General features: G+C 38.9%; 1 pseudogene; it reads left to right on the top strand.

Moving 5' to 3' along the window:
- Positions 1-6,259: 6,259 nt before the first annotated feature.
- Positions 6,260-7,140, top strand: LOC147907133 (uncharacterized; annotated as a pseudogene).
- The last annotated feature ends 524 nt before the right edge of the window (positions 7,141-7,664 follow it).

Below are 7,664 nucleotides of genomic sequence, written 5' to 3' on the forward strand. Positions count from 1 at the left end.
GAGTCAGTGTCGAAAGACCAAATGGCTCTTATGTGGCGCGCACATAGTGTTAGCCGCGCGATCTTCCCTCGTTCATAGACGAACGTGGTCGAATGTATCGTCGCTCTTACTGAACATCAACTCTACGGACACGAGTGATGGAAGGAGAGATCCTTTCCATGTATACTTGTAATCCTTAGAAAGACAATTCGACCGAGTGTCCGAAAGGGCATACCGGTTTTTGAACATATTCCACGAACGTATTCTTGGACGTCCCAGAATCGATCTAGCGTCAGGATCGAGGCGGTTACAATCCGCCTCTCTTGGGAGAAAATGATATTAGACGGACGTGTGAAACATCATGTTGAAGCTCTTCGAAGCACTTAAATCTCCACACAGCTCTATCGAGCTCGTGAAGGAACTTTTTCGACACAGCACAACCACGAGTCGGTGCCGTAAAGGCCGAACGGCTCTTATGTGGCAAACATAGAATTGATTGATTGATTGAATGATGGTTTTGACAGTGGATCCTGGAGCTGCTGATCCTCTTAGCACCTTAATCCCTCTGCTAGAGGTTCTTTGGTGCTGGGGTCGGGGTCGGTGCCTCTAAGGAAGCTTTATCGACATAGCATAGCTACGAATCGACGCCGTAAAGACCAAATGGCTTTTATGTGGCAATCACAACAATCATGGCAGAGCCGCGCGTTTAAACCCTGCCGTCGCTGTCTCCCCTTTTACACGAAAAGGAAGGTGATGGCGGTGGGTGAGAGATCCCTCTGGGACCGACATGGTTTGAGCTAGGCTCGGGCCCTGGCGGAACCAAGGTGTCTAACGAGCGGATTAATTACATATACATTACATATTATATATTTACATGTTATACCTTTTTCCAGCTCACATCAAACACCGATGGATGAATGCTTAATGGTAATTTCCAAATAATGGCGCACGTTCAAAGGCCAAGGTGTAGAAAGTCGTGCTTAGGGTCTGCATGGCTGCGGACGTAAATCGAGCAGTCTCGAATGACACCTTCAGGGTACCTGTCGTCTCTGGAGTAGTCAGACTTAGTGACGTATAGATGCGCTATTCGACTTTTTCCTCTACCAAAGTAAAACAATCATATGGAAGTCAAAAATAAAAATAATAATAATAATAACAATAACAGTAAAGTAAGGCAAAATCTGAACACCAAGGCTGGGAAAATAGCCAAGAGTTGAAGTGGAGAGTTAAGATAGTCCTGTAGAGGTGTGACGCTCGAAAAGGGTCAATAAAGACAGTTAGCAAACTTCGCGCTGCCAAAATAGCCCTGGAACGATGTGATAATATGGTGAAGCAATACGCATATAACCAGCATAAAAGGCAAGTGGTGAAAACTGACAAAAAGTATCTTCCTGAAGTCAGCATACAAAGATGCGATACGCAAGGAAATAAACCGCAAAGACATGGCATTCAGGCATCATTCAGCTCCAAGTTAGTAAGAATTAGGATACTGCAGCTGAATATGGAGTGGTAACAGGTGAGGTGCGTCAGCTCGTCGCCGAAAAGCGAATTGACATCCTGTTATTACAGGAACCATATGTCAAAAAGCAAGGCGAGAACCACATCTTTTATGGGTTATGAATGGGGATGAAAGTTGCTGCAGTGGAACACCCATGGGCGATGATAGCGATCAGCAACCCCCGACTGCAGATGATATTTGTCTCACAGCTTAGCATAACTCACTGTGTGTGTGCAGGCTCCTGGCCTATCAATATACGTCATGTCATGTTACTTTCAGTACAGCGACAAAATTGAGGGCCACCTCAGGCACCTCGAGAAGATGTTTCATTCCCTGAGGGGTGAGAGACTTATAGTGGCGGTAGATGCGCGATCGTCGCTCTGGGGCTCCCCTAAAACTGACGAAAGAAAAGGAAGGAAGTTTGAGATCCTCATCCGCGTGTTTGGTCTTGAGATAATAAACGAAGCTCATCAAGGGCCCACCTTCGAAATGAGGAGGGGATCGTCTTTCATAGATATGACCTTGGTGTCTCCTCAAATAACTTCTATGTGCCAACTCATCGGCACATGGAAGGTGAGGCGAGAATGGATAACTAGTGACCACCACGGGACACAGTCCCGTAGAGATCAGTCTGAGGAAACTAAGGATGGCAAATGACCTCAGAACTACGAACAGTAGGTTCGACATACGACGGGTCGATTGGGAGCGATTCAATGAGAGCCTGAAAGATCTATCCGGATCAAGGCTTGGGACCCTCGGCCCGAAATCTGCAGAGGAAGAAAGAATGACCGGAAAGTTATAGGAAATTACTTTGGAAGCATGCGAGAAATCGCCGAGGAAAGGAGTCTTCAGAAAATCGAATCCGTGGTGGACGGAAGAATTGACAAAGATGAAAAAAGAAGTGAGCCAGAAAAGGAAAATGATCCAAGCATTAAGAGGATCAAGAAATCAAAGGACTGAATCCGAAGTTAAAGCAGTACCTTAAAACAAGAATATCAAAAGCTCCAACGCCAATACAATATAAGCGATAAAGAGGACGAAGTATGAAAGCTGGCAAAAGTTTGTCACAGAATGCGGCAATGAAAAGCCATGGGGCTTTGTATATAAACAGCAAGCGAACAAGCTGAAAATAGAATAGGTCATAAGCACACTCAGAAGAGATGAGCATCTAACAAAGACCGTAGAAGAGACGGCACAATGGCTGTTGGATACATATATACCAAATGACCTATGCCACGCAAGAACAAGGCGAAATAAGAAATCTAGCAAAAATAGCGCTAGATACAGCGAATTCCCCATTCTTCACGGGGAAGGAAATGGCCACAGCGGTCAAAACATTCAAGAACGACAAAGCTCCAGGCACGGACTTGATAGAGATCCAAGTACTAAAAATATCGGTAAGAGAAATCCTTGAACAATTCCTGAGGTTTAATGGGTTTAATGGGTGCCTTCAGTGGGGCGTCTTTCCTACAATCTGGAAGGAGGGCTCATTATGAGTCCTTCTGAAGGGTGAGGACAAGAACGTGAAGGACCCAAAATCCTATAGATCTATATGTCTCCTTCCTAATAGGGAAACTCTTCGAGAAGCTTAAATTAAAATATACCTGACGGACAGGGCACTGGAAAAGATCTCTGATCGGCAGTTCGGTTTTATGCCGGGCAAGTCGACGGACGACGCAGTCGTGGAGCTTCGGCGAGCGGTCGCTACCTCCGAAGGGAGATCCTCCAGGTGTAGAAGTATGAAACCGGAATTTCCCTATATATGGCACTAGCTATCAGTTTAAGGACCACAAGACCGCATCTGCAGCGCCATCATCTCTCTCTAACAGCTGACGAAGATTTCCAACATACAACAACCCAAGTTCCATACACCGGTATATTTTTTTCTAACCTTAAACATGTCGAGTTTTGTGCCTACGAACTACGATTTGCGGACAGCATTGGTTTTCTGTTATCATTTGAAGAAAACTGCTGCAGAATCGCATCGAATGCTTGTCGAAGCTTACGGTGAACATGCTCTAAACACAATGTTTCGAGTGGTTCAAAAAATTCAGAAGTGGTGATTTTGACGTGAGAAACGAAGAGCGTGGGAAACCACCGAAAAAGTTCACAGACAACGAATTGCAAGCGTTATTGGATGAAGATGATACTCAAACTCAACAAGAACTCGCGGATCAATTGGATGTAACGCAGAAAGCCATCTCCATTCGTTTGAAAGCTATGGGCATGATTCAGAAAGTGGGAAAATGGGTTCCGCATGAGCTGAATGAAAGACAGCAAAAAAATCGAAAAACCACTTGTGAAATGCTGCTCGACAGATACAAAAGAAAGTCATTTCTCCATCGAATCGTCACAGGTGATGAAAAATGGATATATTTTGAGAATCCTAAGCGTCGTAAATCATGGGTGAATCCAGGCGAACCATCGACATCCACTGCAAGATCAAATGGCTTTGGAAAGAAGACAATGCTCTGTGTTTGGTGGGATCAGAAGGGTGTAATCTATTATGAGCTGCTAAAACCTGATGAAACCGTTAACACTAATCGCTACCGACAGCAAATGATCGATTTAAATAGAGCATTACATGAAAAACGAATATGGAATTGGAATATGGAAAAAGGCAACACAAAGTCATTTTGCTTCATGATAATGCTCCATCACACACAGCAAAACGGGTCAGGGAAACGATCGAGGCGTTCAATTGGGAGATATTAGCGCATGCAGCTTATTCTCTAGACTTGGCTCCGTCCGATTATCATCTATTCGCATCACTGGGACATGCTCTCGCTGAACAACACTTCAATTCGTATGTAAATGTACGAAAATGGTTCGATAACTGGTTCGCTTCAAAAGAAGAACTGTTTTTTTGGCGTGGATTCATACATTCATACATTGCCGGAGAGGTGGGAAAAATGTATAAATAGCAATGGAGATTATTTTGAATAAAAAATTTTTTATCATTTTCAAACAACAGACGTGTAATTTTTACAAAAAAATTCCGGTTTCATACTTCTACACCTGGTAATTGAGCAATAGCCTTAGATTCTGCTTTTAAAAATATAATAAAAATTATAATTCAAAGTACTGATCGTATCAGTATATATAATAAAATGTGTTAATAATATGTGTGTGTGTGTGTGTGTGTATGTGTGTGTGTGTGTGTGTGTGTGTGTGTTGTGTTTTATGAAACAATATTTTATCGTCGATCACTTTCTAATATTAATAATAATTCTTATACTCGAGAAATTTTTTCTTTTCAAGAGAACAAATTTTTTGCACATTTAAAAAAAATGTAGGCCACTGATTAATAGCGTTCTCTATTGCATCTAGAGTCAAGCATTTAAAATCCTGAACTATTAATAACCATCCAATGGACGTTTTAAAATTGGTCATTTTGTAAAGATGTTGAAAACAGTATTGCTATTTTTCTAATATCATTTAAACGAAATTATCGAATATCATTTAAATGATTTTGCTTTTTTGTTGCTTTGTATGATTTTTTTTCACCGAATTATTTAACGTTGAAGTAAAAATGATCCTTTTTGCTTTAACGTTAAATAACTCGATGAAAAAAAGTCGTACAGCGATCAGTAAAAAAGCAAATTAAAGGTAAAGATTTACTCTTTCGAAAGCTGTAAACCGCATTTGTGCACAATTTTTACTTGGCTCCGTGGAACTTTGCAAATTTCGTAAAAAATTTTGAGATCTGATGCATCTTTATTTATGTTTGTGCAACTTTATGAAATATGAATAATACGGTTTTTTAAAGTACAGGTTGAAAAATAAAGATTACAAGCTTTAAAATGCTTTTTTAAAAATCTCGATACGATTATTCTTAACGAAGTTATTTTATTTCGAAATTTGTCCATTTTTGCAGGGTGGAACAAGTGATTCTTTAATTTTGTTGGGTAGTATATTTTTCAATGCACCATACAATTTATTCAATTGTTAAAACATTTTATTAAAATTTAATTTCAAATATGCTAAATGGTATTTATTACAATTTAAGAATTAGTTGGCTCAATAAAGTATTTGGTAGAAATAAAATAGATACATAATTAATATTCTTGAGACTTCCACAAGTGCTTTCTATATAACTATTGTGTGTTTCGCGGGTTTTCTCCGTGTCCAGATTCATTAGAATGCCAACATTTCGTAAGCCTTGCAGTTCATTTCATTAGGGCGAGGAACAGCCTGATACTGTATCAGTAACACACAGTTAGATACATAATTATATATAATTACACATTTAATTGAAAAAAAGCAAATATTTATCGAACGATTATTGTTAGAAGTAAATTATTTTTTTAAGTACTTTTATTAACAATACATATGTCGTCTAGGTACAAACAAATATTGTGTAACAAAATCAAATTTACATTTGTCTTATTTCGAATTTGAAAATGTTCCTCCCATTTCAATATAAAATGCATCCTTGTACCAACATTTGGAATCAACTCCTTTATTAAATCTTTATTAGGTATTTCAATAATGTTATACCAATATTTTGTGCTGTATAACAAAAAATAATTATGTTATGATAAATTCTAAACATAGAATCTTAAAATAATCTAAGGTAATATATTAAAGTGTTGAGATTGCTCGAGTATAATTTTATTAAAAATTTATTTCTAATTTCTTGCGTACATTATTGTATCGGATATTAAGGGGGGAAACCACAGTAAAAGTTCGAAAAAATCGAAAAAATTTTTTTTCGCTTATAAGGTGTTTTAGGGTCTTAAGAATAACATATCAAAAGATGGAGTGCCGCAAAAATTTCGGAATACCAAAATTTTCCATTCTGAAGCATTGCATGATGTGCAGTATGTAAGTTATGTAGGCGATGGAGACTCGAAAACCTTCAAAGGTGTCACAGATGCTAAACCGTACGAAAACGTGACGATAACTAAAAAGGAATGCGTAGATCACGTACAAAAACGCATGGGCACCCACCTCCGTAATTTGAAGAAACGCACAAAAGGCTTGGGAGGAAAAGGGAAATTGACAGGCAAACTGATCAACGAACTGTCAATATATTTCGGGTTAGCTATTCGTAGAAATTGCGAATCAGTCGAAAAAATGAAGACAGCTATATAGGCCACATTACTTCACAAAATATCTACGGATAATCATCCCCAACACGATGATTGCCCGACTGGAGAAAATTCATGGTGTTCGTGGCAAAGGGCGAAATCTTCTAACACTTTAGCTACCTATACGCACAAATCACCAATGTCTGATATAGTTTATGAAGCAATTAAGCCAGTTTACGAACAACTCACTACGGATGATCTTCTCACTCGCTGCATCGGGGGTTTCACTCAAAACAGCAATGAGAGCTTCAACTCGACAGTGTGGGCGATGGCTCCGAAAACTATGAATTCCGGCAAAATAATCATCGACATTGCTACGAACATCGCTTCGTGTGTTTTTAATGACGGATTAATATCAATTTTACATATAATCCAGGTCATGGGCATGAAAATTGGCCCAAAAAGTCACGAACTATGCATGGACTTGGATGAGAAACGCATACAGCGGAACGATCTTTGAGTGAGGGCACAAAACAGGCCCGCATCGATCTGAAAACAATTCGAAAGGCCAAACAAGAGCAGGAGATAGATGAAGAAGGCCAATTGTATGACGCAGGCATCGCTGATTAGAGGTATATAAAAATATTATGATTTTACAGTACTTAAAACTTTAAACGCGTTTTTCTTGAAACCACTTTTTTTAAACTGGGTGGACACATAACTCGAATAAATCTTTACCGATCGGTTTCAAATGTTGACAGTATATTCAGAATACCTTTCTCTATGGAAGTGCGTAGGATTTTTTTTTATATTACATGGTTTTTTTTTATCAACAATTTTATGGCGTTTTTTTTGTTAAATTAGCAAGTTTTCCTTAAAACGTGCACCATTTTGCGAAAAATTAATATATCGAAAAAATCCTACGTACTTCCATAGCTATTGATATATAGAACCTAAAAAACTGTCATTTTTTGTTCCAGGTCAAAAATTAAGGACTCTAGATGTCCGCCCATGGTCCCTCCTTCAAAAATAGGCGCCATCGGACAAGTGCGGCACAGCCGCCATTTTGTACTAAAAATGTATGAAAAAATTCTTATTTGTATTTCATTCATAATATTATAATGCTTATTTTACAAATTTTTGATTGATCATTT

The sequence above is a fragment of the Acromyrmex echinatior genome, chromosome 16, assembly GCF_024713525.1.
Source record: "Acromyrmex echinatior isolate Ae372 chromosome 16, ASM2471352v2, whole genome shotgun sequence".
NCBI lineage: Eukaryota > Metazoa > Arthropoda > Insecta > Hymenoptera > Formicidae > Acromyrmex > Acromyrmex echinatior.